This window comes from Mauremys reevesii, linkage group 10 (genome assembly GCF_016161935.1).
Source record: "Mauremys reevesii isolate NIE-2019 linkage group 10, ASM1616193v1, whole genome shotgun sequence".
In the NCBI taxonomy this organism is placed as follows: Eukaryota; Metazoa; Chordata; order Testudines; family Geoemydidae; genus Mauremys; species Mauremys reevesii.
This window is the reverse complement of record NC_052632.1, coordinates 31,399,513-31,415,336: the sequence shown is the minus strand read 5'-3', so window position 1 is coordinate 31,415,336 and position 15,824 is coordinate 31,399,513. Positions and strand designations below refer to the sequence as shown.

The 15,824-nt window shown below is 41.3% G+C and overlaps 1 protein-coding gene across 1 annotated transcript in view; it reads left to right on the top strand.

Moving 5' to 3' along the window:
* RORA (RAR related orphan receptor A) overlaps positions 1–15,824 on the top strand; it is a 570,488-nt gene that overhangs the window by 172,291 nt on the left and 382,373 nt on the right. The window lies entirely within an intron of this gene.

The following is a 15,824-nucleotide window of genomic DNA, read 5'->3' as shown; positions in this document are numbered from 1 at the left end:
GGGTTCCTTGGCTGTGATGCACAGGAGGTTTGTGTAGGCAGAGGTTTGCTGAAATCAATATGTGAAAATAAAGACATCCGTAGGGAAAATGGTCTTCAGACCAGCTCTTCCCCATGCAGTATGGAGAACCTCTTACTTTGTTGGGTGTCTTCCTGCTCTCTCTGTAGTTGAATGTTCAAGCATATGTCTACAATAATAGATTTTTTTGTGTTGGTGCTTCCACTGGTGGTATATTGACCACCTAGTGGTCCTTTTTGCTATCTCATGTATGTCCCTTTTTAACGTGTCTTGAAAGCTGCCTCTATCTTACCAGTGTTCTGTCCAGTTTTCCCTATCTGATCATGCAAAGTAGCTTGCCAAGACCATGTACCAAGTCAGCGGGAGCTCAGAAATATAGACCAGGACTTCTAATTCCAGTCTCCAGTACTAACCACAGGTCTTGTTGTCGTCTCTAAGGAGGTGCAATTCTGGCAGCATGATTCCCACATTGAAGCTTAGTACCTTCCACAATGAGAATGAAAAATTACAGTGGCCTGAGGAAAAGCTCTGTTTTGGCTCGAAAGGTTGTCTCTCTCACCAACAGAAGTTGGTTCAATAAAAGACATCACCTCACCCACCTTGTCTCTCCCGCTCTCATGGAAAATTAAGAAAGAGACAGAGGAATTCATTTTGCAGTGCTCACCAGACAATCCAAGTGTTAAACACTCTTTAAAAATGATCCTGCTGGACAAGAAAGGCACTTGGATTGTCAGTTCAGTCTTGCCAGAGTGCAGTTGGTAAAAGGACAACTCCAAGTGCAACTAATCATCCCCTGCGTTTTGTTACAGCATCCCTGAGTGGGTGAGGGAAAAAGGGAGGTTATTCCAGATGAAGCAGCCTTTCTTCTTTCCTCTCTGCACTGAAGTGGTCAGGTTTAGGTGAGCCATCTGCTTCCACTTCTTACATTAAAAATTAGTGGGCCATGCCATGTAACACATCGCAAAACCCAGCTGGAGGAATCCTTGGAATGAAAATATACAAAAGCAGTTCTGTGTTCCCCGTGATGATTCGCCTTTGAGAGGCAGAATTACACACAAGCAAGTACAAAAATTCAGCATTAGCACATGTCCTGAGCCCAGTTGGTTTTGCTTTGACTTATAATGAACCTGTGAGGTTTGCTAAAGTTCAGCTAAATGTGACTCAAAGGAAAGGGTGCTGTAGAGGAGCCGACTCCCCCCTGCAGTGCCTCCTGCTGGTTACTTCCGGGAATTAGCTCATTCCAGCTCCGGAGCGCCCTCTGCAGGCCGGTGATCCGCCTGTCCTCCGGCCCCCGTGTCCCTCCCTGGACCCCGCGGGGTGCCCTTTTTACTTGGGGTGCTGCCCCCTGGCAGTACCCAACCAATCTGGGTCTCCCCTCCCTGGGGAACCCCCAACCCACTATCCCCACTTTGCCTCAGTTTTGGCTACTGCCCAGTCTCCATCTAGCCCCCGTTCACTGGGGCAGACTGCAGTATCAGCCACTCATCATAGGCAAAGGGGTTTGGACCTGCTGCTTTGGCCTACCCCTGGGCTGCCCTCTGCAACCCCCCAGTACCTGTTGGCCTTATGGTAGACCGCAGCCTGGGGCTTTCCAGGCTGGAGCTCCCCGGCTCCTCTGCCTTTCCCCAGCCCTGCTTCACTCAGGTACCCTGTGTCCAGCTCCCTGCAGCCAGGCCCATCTCCCTCTACAGCTAGAGAGAGACTCTCTGTCTGCCCCTGGCTTCTCTGCCTTTATAGGGCCAGCTGAGTCTGTTTGGGGCATGGCCCCAGCTGCAGCCACTTCCCCCAATCAGCCCAGCCTAAAAGCTGCTTTCTCCAGCCACAGCCCCTTCCCAGGGCTGTTTTTAACCCTTCAGGGCAGGAGTGGGGGTCCACCCCGTTACAGGTGCCAATTAGCTGTCCACAACCACCATCTCTTCATACATCCATTGACATTCTGTCATTTACCAAAGTTTTCTTTGTTAACCCTGGAAGTTACTCCTAGATGTCAAGCAACTCAGAGCTGTCTGGGAAGACAAGATGTTTTTATTTTTGTAGTGTTTCTCATGCCACAATTCCCACCTACAAGGCACAGGACACCTGCGTTAAGGCACCGATCCCCGTACTCATGGTACCATTCGGCCTCCCTCTAGAGATTGCCATGGCGCAGGTCACCTTCGTCTAGGCAGTCTCCCTGGCATTGATCCACTTGGTGCAGGATCATTCCTGGTCATGGCACTGTTCTCCAACTCCCTAGTACTGCTCTTCGGGCAGGCACTGATCCTCGCCCTCTCCTTACCGGTTGCCAACGAGGGTCAGTCGGCAGACTCAGGCCTCTACAGCTGTGCCCTGGTCACTGGAAGGGCCATGATCTGAGTTGGAGGGGGAGTTCAGCCCCTCACTAAGGAAAGGTATGGCTTCTGCAGTGGCAGCATGGCAGCAGAGACAGTTGCTTGCTTTGTGTCAGTACTGGAACCCGTGGGGTGTACCTGTTATGGTCATATCTGCTGTCAACGAGAAGGGCAGGCAGGGCAAGCCGGGTGGCACACCAAAAAATAAAGATGCCAAGAGGCTAGATTTGTTTGGTACAAAAAAAATTTCAACAGCCAGCTTGCAATTTCGGGTGTCTAGGCAGGTACATCTTCAACCTGTGGGACGCCATTAGCAAGTTAAAGGAGGCCCTTCCACAGGAGCACTTTAGTGGAGGAAGGCAGAGCAGTAGCGAAAGGCACCCTCTAGAAGGCCTGGGAAGGGATTCACATGTTAGTCCTTGGATAAAGGTATTCGGTCCGAGCAGGGCTTGTTGCAGTTGATCCTGGACTGCCTTCTGCATCTCAAGCTCCAAGGCCTGTCCCTTTCATCTATTAAAGTCCATTTGGCTGCTATTTTGGCCTTCCATCTGCTGCCTGAGGGCAGGTGGGTTTTCACCCAAGACATGACGGCCAGGTTCATCAAGGGCCTTGAGCGCCTCTACCCGCACGTCAGGGACCCTGTCCCTCCGTGGGACCTGAATCTTGTGTTGTCCCGACTCACAGGACATCCCCACCTCCACCCAGCCTTCGAGCCTCTGGCTTCCTGCTCTTTTCTCCTCCTTTCCTGGAAGGTTGCATTTTTGGTCTCAATAGTTTCAGCTCATAGGGTCCCATTATGCGCTTTTCCAGCAGGCCCGGGATGATGCTGGCTTCGGTAGAGCAGTGTTACAAGCTGCAAGACCGTGAATTCCAAGCCCACCTCTGAGGATACTGCTGGTGAGTCACCTAGAATGGAATCAACATGAGCAAGGACTCGAAGAAGAAAAAATGGTGACCTTTCTTTTTCGTAACTGTTGTTTTTCGAGATGTGTTGCTCATGTTCATTCCATTATCCCCGCCCCTCTGTCAGAGTTGCCGGCAAGAGGGAGCTGAGAGGGCGTAGGGTCGGTGGCACCTGATAAACTGATGCATGAGCGCGGCACTCAAGGGGGCGCCAGAGTCGACCCTACGGATACTGCTAAGGCAAAAATCTCCAACAACTGTGCACCTGGGCACGCAAAAATCTGGAATGGAATGGACATGAGTAACACATCTCAAAGAACAACAGTTAGGAAAAGGTATGTCACCATTTTTTCTTTTCTAGCTCACAACAGTTGCCTATCACTTTGGTGTGTGAGCTCTGAGAGGCACCTAGAAGGTTTACTTTGTACTAGTGAGCTCACTTTATTTCCCTCATAGTTTGTTAACCAGAATTATGAAAAATGTCTTCCAGCCATCAAACCTTCAGAGTGTGCAACTAAAAACCAAATCATATTTTGAGCATGTGTGATCTTCACTAAGTGAAATCTTTCTGTGGGGTATCTTTGAAACTCTTCATTCAGACTCCCTTTTATAATCTATCAAGGCAGTGGGTGGGGGAGAAAATATTTAACAACTAATTCAATAAACAGGTCATAAAAAGGTTACGTGAGACAGGAGAATAGAAGGAAAGAAAAACAGTAATGGCTCTGTTATATGCCTCCGTCCCAAATTACTGAGCTATCACCATCTCTTCCCAGACAGTGAGAGAGATAGAAATTAATTTCCTGTGGCTGACCAATTACACACATACTTTTGTACAAAACAAGTTTTGAGAAATAAATTATTTAAGACTGCTAGCAGCATTTCCTTTCCCTTCTCTCGCTGCAGCAAAGCTTGCTAGCTGTTGGCATCTATATCTCGGTTGATTTGGTCAGAACCCATCTGAAAATGACCAGCCTTACCCCGAAGCCTAAAAATAAAGAACCTCTCAAAAGCATCTTTAAAATTTTCAGTTGAAACACAGATTGTCTGGCTTCGATTTTGGAAAACAATTATAGGGATGCTCTTATATTGGCATTTCTGTTTCAACCTAAAGGGTCCTCAGCCTGGCTTCTAAAATTGTGTCCATCATATTTCATGTGTATAATTCTGGATTTGTGTTTGCAAAACACCTTTGTGTATGCAGATTGGGAGATTTGGGGTCTAGATACCTACATAGTGCATTGAACACAGACAGGACTGCGAGTCCAGAGACTGAGTTTGGTTTCCAGCTCAGCCACTAGCTTTGTGTATCTGCTACCTTGTTTATAATATGAGGATAATAATGCTTTACCCAGCCTTGTAATGTGCTTTGAGACTTGTGCAGTTTTGGGTTGGCACTTAAAGCTGCAAATCTACAGCTAACATTCACATCTTGCATATTTGAAAATCACACTTTCTAACACTAAAGAACTTCTTCAGTCGTTCTGTTGATGGCTAAATCTCTGCTCGCACTAACCAGTGCCTTTGGATAGACAGCATTCAAGTTTGTGCTTTTAGGTAGGTTTCTTGCAAGCACTGGGAGTGAAACAGAGCCAGAAAAACTCACCATAAAAAGTAAACGACTCCACATACTTTATAAATCTCTGCCAGCTCATCAGCATTGTTGTTTAGAGATGAGCCCATGCTGCAGAATTTGGATCCAGATCTAAACATTCCCAATGTTTGGGGGCATTTGAATCTGGGTTCCTGGTTGAGCTCAGAAAGAATGTATTAATATAGAATTAGGATAATTTAGTTAAAATAAGGGTATCATGCCAAGTGAGGAAGAATAAGAAGGTATTTAAGGATAACGCCTTCCTAGAAAATACAATTTGAGGTTATGTACTTTAAACTTCCGATATTGAGTCCAGAGAGGCCAAGCAGTATAGATGGGTAGGAAAGAACATATCTTAAGAAAAGATATGCAGAAAAAATCTGCAAGATTTAAACATAGGCTACATGTGAGGACCTGGAGGGAGGTCTGAGTTGAAGATGAGACCCAGGTTACAGGTCTCAGTGGCAAGCAGGGATGGTAGTGGTGGTCATAGTGGTCAAGAAAGAAGGTAGCAGAGAGGGACTAAGATGAAAAACCATGTTGAGCTGGAACTGGCAGCTAGACATCCACTGGGAGATGTCAGAGACAGAAGCTGGAATTTTACCTTGATCAGAAGGAGACAGGTTTGGAGTACACAGGTAGGTATATGAGTCATCAGCATAGAGATGGTAGTTGCACTTGTGTTTGTGGATGAGGCATGGAAGCCAGAGGAAGACAAAATGTCAAGTGGAGGAACATGGTCGACAGAGTTGTAGGCAGCTGACTGGCCAAGGGGGATGAGGATGGACTACTGGTTCTGAGCTTTTGGCCAGGAAGAGGTTATTAGAGACATTGGTGAGAGTGATTTCAGTGGAGTGCAAGGGGTGGATGGGGTCTAGGAGGAAATTGAAAGAGAGGAATTCCAGAGTATGAGTTTAAACCGTGTTGAATGACCATAGAAATGTCAGGGAGAAGGGAAAAGGGGTGGTAGTTTGAGAGGCAGAGGTGGCTTTTTAAAATGGGAAGGACTAAAGCATGCTTGTATAGTGAGGTGAAAGAGCCGAGAAGAGAGAATGGGATGGTAAGGAGACGAGTAAGGGAAATAATGAGATTTGGCACAAAGGAGATGGGATGGGATGGGAGTCACTAGGGCAAATTAAGGGGTTAGAAGAACAGAGAATAAACAACTGTAGTCTGTGATGGGGGGAAGAGAAGGTGAGGCAAGGGGAAGGTCATTTCATATTTTGTCAATTTTCTCTTGGAAGAAATGAACAAATTTCTGTGCAGAAAGAGAAGTGGAGGCAGGAGGAGGGGAGGGTTTCAGGGAATCAAGGGTGGCAAAAAGGTGGAGGGATTATGGGCACAGGATTCAGTTAAAGTTAGAGAAGTAGAGTTCTCTAGCTAGGAAGATGGCAGACCTGAAAGAAGAGAACACAAATTTATAGTGGAGGAAGTCAGCCTGGTCATGGGATTTCTGCTGAAGATGTTCCACAGTGGCAGAGCAAGAGTGAAGGAAACAGATTTCAGGGTTAGACAGGGCAGAGGGTTGGCAGGGTGGACCTTATGATGGGAGCAAGGGGCAAAAGTGTCAAACGTGGAGGAGATTGGCAACAACCATATCGGTGGAAGAAAGTAAGAAGGAACAGAGAGCAGACAAGAAGTCATATGTGCTGCCACAGTCAATTCACCTGTCCCTTTTATAATGGGGATGGGGAGGAAAGAAAACCCCAAAATTCTTTGCTCACTGGCCAAAAATGACTCTCCCTAAGAGTGGGCTAGTGGAATTTAGCAAGGTTTCCTGAACCTTAAAAGCTATGATATTATATGTTATATTTCTGCATGTGCATAGTTTCTAAAGTCTTTAGATTGTAATAAGTTGCAGTGTCAGGAACTATGAGTGCTATTCATTCTTAGGTGTTAATAACTGCTGTTGTGGCTCCTCACTCCAGATTCTTTATCTTCACTCGTTTACACTGCCGACAATGTGAATGCTGCACCTTTAAATCTTAGACCTGCAAGAGAAGTCGAGTAGATCTTGTTTCTAGATGTCAAAATGTTCTCTTCTGACCTGACCATTCCATGGAATAAGTTTGTTGAAAGTGTGACTGACTGACATAATGACTGATTGGCTGATAACAGCTGCTGACAGTGATTGATTGAGTGCAAAATTATCTGTTCTCGTTACTCTTGAAATTGAATTCAGATTGGTTCTATCATAGCGTTACCATGGAGATGGCAACCTGCTGTAGCAGGTGACTGTTGCTGGATTGTGCACTGTGATCGATACCTACTTCCTGTGCTGGTCTGGAGATGTTATTAAAAATTGGTTAGGTGAGAAAAAAGATACTTATTATTTTTAAGTTCATTCTGCTTTATTCTTTAGTGCCAAGCATTTAATTTAAAATGTAGAGTTTCACAAAGTTTGATTCGTGACTAAAAAGTTTGAGTAGAATTTAATAGTGTTGAAATGAAGAGGGCATATGGAAATTTAATAAGCTAACTTAATATTTAGTCAAAAAGCCGATAGGGTTTAATACAAAGGATGCCATCTTCTATATGTTTTTAATCTTCTATGGTTCTGTCATATGTTAAATTCAATAGGATGTTTAAAACAATATAGATTATCATTTTTAATCAATTTAATGGGGCAGGGGATAGCTCAGTGGTTTGAGCATTGGCCTGCTAAACCCAGGGGGTTGTGAGTTCAGTCCTCGAGAGGACCACCTAGGGATCTCAGGCAAAATCAGTACTTGAACCTGCTAGTGAAGGCAGCGGGCTGGACTCAATGTCCTTTCAGGGTCCCTTCCAGTTCTATGAGAGAGGTATATTTCCATATATTATTATTAATTATTTTTTAATTAATTCTCTTGGACTTTTCCATGAGTGTAAGTGACCTGGCTAGAAGTCAATGTGTCTAATTTGTAGTTAAGGGATATTTGTATGTTAATATAAAATGATCAAGTTACGGTAATATATTTGAACCTTTATCTATTTAACTTTCTACCAAGGATTTCAAAGTACTTGACAATTATTAGTTGATTATTCCTCACAACAGTTCCTGTAAGGTGCAGAAGATTATTATACCCATCTCACAGAAGACTAAAATGAGGCCCAAAGTTCTTGAGTGCATTTTTATAAGGAGACACCCACACTACAAATGCAGTATTCTAGTATCTAGGCAATCTTCACTTCAATTAATAACTGCCATTTTCCCCTGAAAAAGGAATAAAGCAATAAGTTAATTTACAAGCCAATAGAGATTTTGATATATAATTTCAATACAGTAAAGATCTTTGAGTGCCTGTTCCCCACAAGTTAACTCTGCTCACCTTAAATAAAAAAGGAAAATAAAAAGGGATGAGCATGTTTCCTCTGAGCAGTTGTCATCTGAATTAAAAAAAAAAAAAAAAAAAGCTTTTTATTAAATCTCCAGTACCTCATCCATGGTCCCTGCAGACTTAGTGTTATATCAATAAGTTCAGCCTCAGAGACCAAGGAATTAAAATCCATTCCTGAAGCTGATCATCTTTTTGACAGAACACATCACATTATCTCAGTGTTTTTTCTTTAAATTTTTTCTTTAAAAAGTTAGTCTTTCTGTAAAAGCATCTGGCTTGCTGAAATCTCAGAGCCATATAACTGATAGTGTGTTAACATATTTCTTTCCTTTAAGTAGGCATTTCTGTACCCTATGACAGTTATAAAAGAGGTTGTGGGAGTACAAGTTGTACGTTGATGACAGATAGACAAATAGTCTATATAAAGAAAGATCTGACCTGGTTCTTTGTCCAGAATGTGATCCAAGCTATATTTGAGTATCAAAATGCAAGGTTAACTTTTCTGCTTAAAAACCTGTGTGCTTTCCTGCTTTGTAGGAGATCAGAAGGGGAAATATACTTAAATATAATGCTAAATGCTTTTAATTGCAAGGAATTTATTGCAGCAAGTACTGATAATTATCACTATCTTCCATATATATCATTATATATCAGCTCTCTATGGATGGCCATGGCATTGTGTAAAGTTGCAAAAACGTAGCCTCTGCCTTAGAAGCCTACAATCTAAAGGTGCGAGTAGGTGCTGTACAGAATAAAGCAATAGAGAACAGTGTGTGCAAAGTAGGCTCTTGCAGCTGGAATGCTACAGGTGTGACTTCAGGAGTGTTTTCAAAGAGGAGTTAGGATACATTTATTGGAAGGTTAGTCCCAAGTGCAAGGGATATACACAGGACGATATGAAGTTGTGAATTGGTGAAGGAGCAACAGAGCAGTTGAAACAGAGCACGTGAGCCATGAAAACTTGCTGAGTCATCAAGTTCTTGTAACATTTTTGGCCATAATTTCTATCACCAAAGGCCACATACATTTCAGTTGACGATTCATGTTTCCGTCACTAAAAGATAAAATAAGATGTTGAGTGGGAGAGTCCAGAAACTTCCTTTCCCAACTAAATTAGTGCTCTTGGCTTTTTGTATTGACTTTCTGGAGTCTAGATCCTTATGTGGTGGAAGTCAGTGTAGCCCAGTTGGTGTCAGTGGTGCTGCACACTGGAGCTGAAGACTTGGTTTGGTGGTTGTTTAGTTCTACTCCTAAAGAGATGGTCCCAATCCAAAACAATGGGGTTCAATGTTTGGAAATTTGGAGTTAGAGCTGGGGTTTAGAATCTTAACCCAGATTCAGATTTTATAGGAGTTCCTTGTCCTGCTGGGCCAAACTAAAATCCCAGCTCCAAACACCACCAGTTGTTAGAGGTTTTAACTGCAAAATTAATTTTGTTGCTTGGGCCTAGCTAATTTATTAAAAAAAATTTAACAGCCCATCTCAACATTTTGCTTGTATCACTCTGCTCCTTGTATATAGCAATATCTCTGTCTAAAAACAGCTTCTATTTGGTATGCATGTTGTATTCTTTATAATGTCTGTAAGTACCTGTGTTGGCAATGGATAAACAGCTAGCAAGCTATCTGAAACATGCTATATTTTGCCAGGAAACGTACATTCAATCTGCCATTTGGTTCTTTGTAGCATTTTAATTAAGAACTCCAGTGAAGGTATTCGAAAAGTGAAAATCCTTTTTATTCTTTCTTTCTCTCAAAAAAAGAGACATACGACATTGTCAGAATATTTGCCAACAGATTTGGAAGCTTGTAGCTACTCTGACAGACCAGAACAATGGTCATTAAATGAGAAATAAATGCAGTAAAGTATGCATGCACATTCTCTATGACAGACGGAAGTGAAGAAAAATTAGCTGTTGTGAAAACAGTATTTTCAACTGTCCCAAGCTGACTTCAGATCTGGATATTACTTTCTGGGCTTATCTTTTATACTTTGCCTGGAAGTGAAATCTCCAGAAACAAATTTATAAGCGATGGCTTAACTACTTTATTTTTTCCTTACTAACTTGTTGTTCAGCACCATTCTTTACAGGGCACTCTGCCATCTGAAGTTCTTATCAACAGTTGACTTCGTTACAGAATATTTGCAAATCCATGTGATTAAAAAAACAGAGATGGACCCAAACCAAACCCTAGATCTGAGCACTCTTGGGGGTTAGGGAATTTTGCATTTAGATCTGAACTATATTTCTTTGGCACATCTTTAGTAAGCACTCTATATTCTGATTACAGGGCGGATATGCAGACTTCTGTATACATGGGGCTAAATTCTATCCTAAATTACATTGCAGTAATCTGAAGTTGGACTTCGAGCTGTTCCACTTTGTTGATGATCCGGTTACTCAGCCAAGGCATGAGAAATTTTAAAAATCTGTTTTACTAAGAAAAATTGAATGTACTCAACATTTCCTTCACTGTGAGTTATGTGTATGTGCATGTGTATAAATACAAACTTATGGTACACATACAATCTCTATCCTATCTATCTATAGTATGTACGTGTAAGCAGATCACAGGTATTGTCTGGAGTGTGATAGCTGTTGCCCCTCTGGTTTAAAAAGTGACCATTAACAATATTACTTATTAGAGTGCACATTTCACATCTCTCCCTAGTATTGTTTTCCACTAAAAGCCAGGAAGACAGTGAATATATATTCTGTTAAATCTTTTTGACTAAAAGTATAAGCTGTTAATGCTGGTTTTGCTGATGAAACGCTACATGGTGTTTAAAACCATGCATGATCCCATAAAAAGTCAAAGCAATGCATTTAAAGGGGAAATGAAATATATAGCACTCGGTGTGTGCTAAATGTACAGTATTGCAATATATTGTATTATAGAAGGTTTTCCTATAGAAAAGACACATTATGATCTGTACATAACAATCCAGATTAAAACTGGTTTAAAAATCAGTTAACAATTATTTCTGGCTTTGTACTAGTGTGGGCAGCTCCACGCATCTTCTGGAGTGTATCCGTCAATCAGTTTGCTGTACGTGTGACTAGCTATTTAAAGGCCCAGTTCTGCAAAACACTGAGTATCTCCAGATAAGGACCTTAATGGGGATTGGAGGAGTTCACTGCCTTGTATTTCAGGCTTTAAGTAAGTTCAGGTCTCAATGGCTTTACTGCAAGGCTCGGTTAATGTGTTGAAGTCTTCATGAATACTGTACTTGGATATTTGTTTGAGTAATGATTTTTTTATGGGGAAATAGGCAATGTGTTCTAGTGGATAGCCCCATGGAATGGGGCTCAGGAGAGCTTTTTTCTGCCCCCTGCTGGGCAAGTCATTTTGCTTCTCCGTGCCTCAGTTTTCCCAATTATAAAATGGAGATGATTCACTTATCTCCTCTTTGAAGCACTTTGAGATCTGCTAATGAAAAGAGCTAGATAAGAGCTAAGTATTATTCTTAGATTATTTATTTGTTTACTGCAAGACTCGAGGAGACTCCTACCACTGTTTTCTTTCATTAAAACCTATCTCCAAATCCTGGTGTCAAGGAAATGGGAAGACTATTTATATAACAATCACCCAAATGCAGCTGTGTATAGAACAGGATTTAATATGTTAGGCAACAGCTGTAATAGAGGTTTATGTTCCTTCAGTTTGTTCAGGAGGGCATGGCTGAGTGCCTGTTGTAGACAATGCTGTACTAGGTAGTGATTTTATAAATGGTGTATGGTCTTAACTTCAAGGGCATGGGGTCCTTTGGGGAATGCAATATTTATTGTTATTCCAAGGTTTGCAAGATGCAAGGCATATTAAATGCTCTTATTAGCCTGTTCTGCACAGTCAGAATTGCCAAGCTAGAAGCTTCCCTCTGTGTATTTGGAGCTTTGGGTGTTGCATCTGATGCCACAGTGTTTGCTTTAGATTTTTTATGACATTTTTGGCTAGTTTGTTTAATTATCTGTAAAGAGTTGGCACAATTGGTTATAGATGATGTGCGAGGCACTGTATGGATTCTCTTCTGAATTTTGTACTGTTACAAATGTTTGTTTTGTTAACCTCCCTATTAACTAAACTCTTCTTCCTGGATATGGAGTGTGCTAAGCCTGACAGCATGTATCTTACCTGAAGTGGTGTCCTTTTCCCACGGCACAAAAAGGATATTGCTTAAGGTAAAGGCTTTCCATGTGATCAGCTAGAAAATCATTTTCCTTCTGCAACTCTCTGTTTGTGGAGAAATGCTTCTTTCTACAACAGTGTCATAAACAGATAGTTAAGGGTTAATGTCTCTTTTACCTGTAAAGGGTTAAGAAGCTCAGTAAACCTGGCTGACACCTGACCAGAGGACCAATGAAGGGACAAGATACTTTCAAATCTTGTTGGAGGGAAGTCTTTGTTTGTGTTCTTTGTTTTGGGGGTTGTTCGCTCTCGGGACATGAGAGGGACCAGACGTCCATCCAGGCTCTCCAAATCTTTCTGAATCAGTCTCATGTTTCAAATTTGTAAGTACCTAGCCAGGAAGGCGTGTTAGTCTTCTGTTTGTTTTCTCAACCTGTAAATGTTTCTTTTGCTGGAAGGATTTTTACCTCTGTTTGCTGTAACTTTGAACCTGAGGCTAGAGGGGATTTCTCTGGCTATATAAATTTAAGTGCCCTGTAATACATTTTTCCATCCTGATTTTACAAAGATAAATTTTACTTTTTCTTTCTTTAATTAAAAGCTTTCTTTTTAAGAACCTGATTGATTTTCTTTGTTTTAAGATCCAAGGAGTTTGGGTCTGTGTAAAGCCTCTCAAGGCAACCCAGGGAGGGGAAAGTCTGGGGGGAAGAGGAGGGGGGAATGGTTAATTTCTCCTTGTGCTAAGATCTAAGGGATTTGGGTCTTGGGTTCCCCAGGGAAGGTTTGGGGGAATGGAAAGTGTACCAAAACACTATATTTTTGGTTGGTGGCAGCGCTATCAGGTCTAAGCTGGAAATTAAGCTTAGAAGGGTCCATGCAGGTCCCCACATTTGTACTCTAAAGTTCAGAGTGGGGAGGAAACCTTGACAAACAGCTAAATCAAATCTGATACCAAAGTTAAAAACAGCTGGAAAGAATATTTATAGTGCTTGGGAGAAATACAAAAATGTTGGTCATTAATTGAAATTAGAGACTTTTGTCACGCATGAAAAACTATAGTGGGCATAGACTATGCAGGATTTAGCATAAATTCTAGTATTTCTTTTAACTGTCTTCATGTGTTCTTGATTATGGGGTCCATCCCCATGGATTCATTTGGATAAAAAAAAAAGGTACTTTCATAAACTCTTCATAATGCCCTCTTCTTTCCTTTGAGCCTTTGATCATCAGTGAACTAATTAATAACATTGAAATGCAGAATGGCACTCATGCTCCTAATGTCAGCAATGGGATGAGAGTCTGAGCTTGATGCTGCATGGATTGAAGTCATTGGCAAAACTCTTGATAATTTCATTTTGAGCAAGATTTGGCCCAATTACACCAACTCCAGCCTTGATAGAACATCGTTTTAGCTGAGTCTCCGATGCAGTAAGCATGGTCTGTTATGAGGACTCTGTTCAAAGCACCAGCTCTTGAGATTGATAATCTTGGCCTTTCTCACTCTGTTTCTAACCTTCCTTTTTATGGAAGGTTGAGCTTGAATTTGGTTTGGACACAGCGTCCCAAACCTTTCGACAATTGTCCGGAACACTTTGGTCTGCAAAATGGTAGCTAAATCTGATTTGAACAGGCTTTCTCACAGTATTTTGTAACATTATTTATAATCTCACTTTAGTATATGACCATTTCATATACATGAATCGAATATTCTTAACATGCCTGTAAAGTGGGAGATTATAATTTGTTCCCATTCTAAGAAGGAGACTGACGATATATTTTCAAATTTAGTTGCCAAGTTAGGTGGCTTGATTTTCAGTGGTGTGGGCACCCAGCGCTCATGATGACTTCACTGTGTGTTCACATATAGTGTGCATGTTCAACCCCTCTGAAAATCAAACCATTTATTTAGGTGCCTAACTTAGAATCATAGAATATCACGGTTGGAAGAGACCTCAGGAGGTCATCTAGTCCAACCCCCTGCTCAAAGCAGTACCAGTCCCCAACTAAATCATCCTAGCCAGGGCTTTGTCAAGCCTGACCTTAAAAACCTCTAACCAAGGAGATTCCACCACCTCCCTAGGTAACTCATTCCAGTGCTTCACCACCCTCCTAGTGAAAACATTTTTCCTAATATCCAACCTAAACCTCCCCCACTGCAACTTGAGACCATTACTCCTTGTTCTGTCACTTAAAACTTACTTTAAAACACCTAAATTAAAAAAAATGTTGGCATAAGTAACTTGCCCTAATTCAAAGAGGAATCTGTAGCAGAGCAGGGAACAGAATTCCTGTCTCCTTGAGTCCAGTATGTATACCACAAGATCATCCCAAATTCCACCTCCTTTCCAGGCCCAAGCCCAGAAGTTCAGTGATAAGCTAAAATAATAAATAAAGATGTGTGTGGGGGGGGAGAATGGCCCTTTCTGAACTGCACAGTTCATTTGGTTCAGATCATAGTTTCTCTTCACCAGTTCAGCTAGCTTGTCGGAATGGAACGGTAGCAAAGCAAAATGACTTCTATTAATTTTTTTTAATCAGTAAAATTAAGCTGAGGGCCAACTGAAAGACTGTGGTTTTACTGAAATAACATATCTAATTAGCTTAGGGCTAAATAGCTAATGTCAGTCAAGGATTTTGAATTTATGGTTGGGCTTAATGTACAAAGCCCTTAAATATTCTGTCATAGTTAGCTATTTGAAGTTTAGGGACCTTATACAGCTGTATCTAAAAGGCAACCCCCTCCCCCCCAAAATACTTGAGATTTTACATTAATATTCCTAAATATTAGAACTCATGGTAGAGTTACTGAAGTTTTCTGAGTTATTCCTGAATAATACCGTATTATTTTTTGTGTAAGGATAGGAAGATTGAATCTTTTGGGATAGTTAATTTCTTCATTCTTCAGATCCTCACATACAAGCATTCAGTGTTGACATCAATTAAATCTTGCATAAAATCTAAAAAAAATACAGTATATAATATTATTGAAATTCTAATTATTGCAGTTTTCTGGTAGGATACAGCAAACGTAGAAGGCTGCATATATTTGGAGACTTAAAACCTTTTGAACTCTAGCTGTTGGATTTGTAATTTACGTAGCCGCTTTCTTTAACTTTATAAAATCTGGAGCCTCATGATTCAGGAGGGAGAAGCAAAACTGGACAATTTTAACAATGATGGATGTGTTGCTAGGGAGAAAAATTAAATGGCTGATAATAATTGTGGTAGCTTACAAAGAATGATGTTATTTACAAAAGCTCCATTTTGCATGTAATCAGATGTCTATTCCCATGAGTTCTGTCATAATTCATATTCCACTTTAATGTGTCTGGAAAATTTGATTCTTTCTGTACATGTATTATTTTTAGGATGTTATGTTTCCTTGGTGCATACACAATGAGCCCAAAATCCTGTAGGAATGTGTTTAATTTGAAAGTTTTATCCTCTGGGCCTGGTTAATTCAAATACAAGGCTATGAACATTGCTTTGGTGCCTTAAAGAATGCAGGAATGGCAAATTATGTGCACAGAGGCAT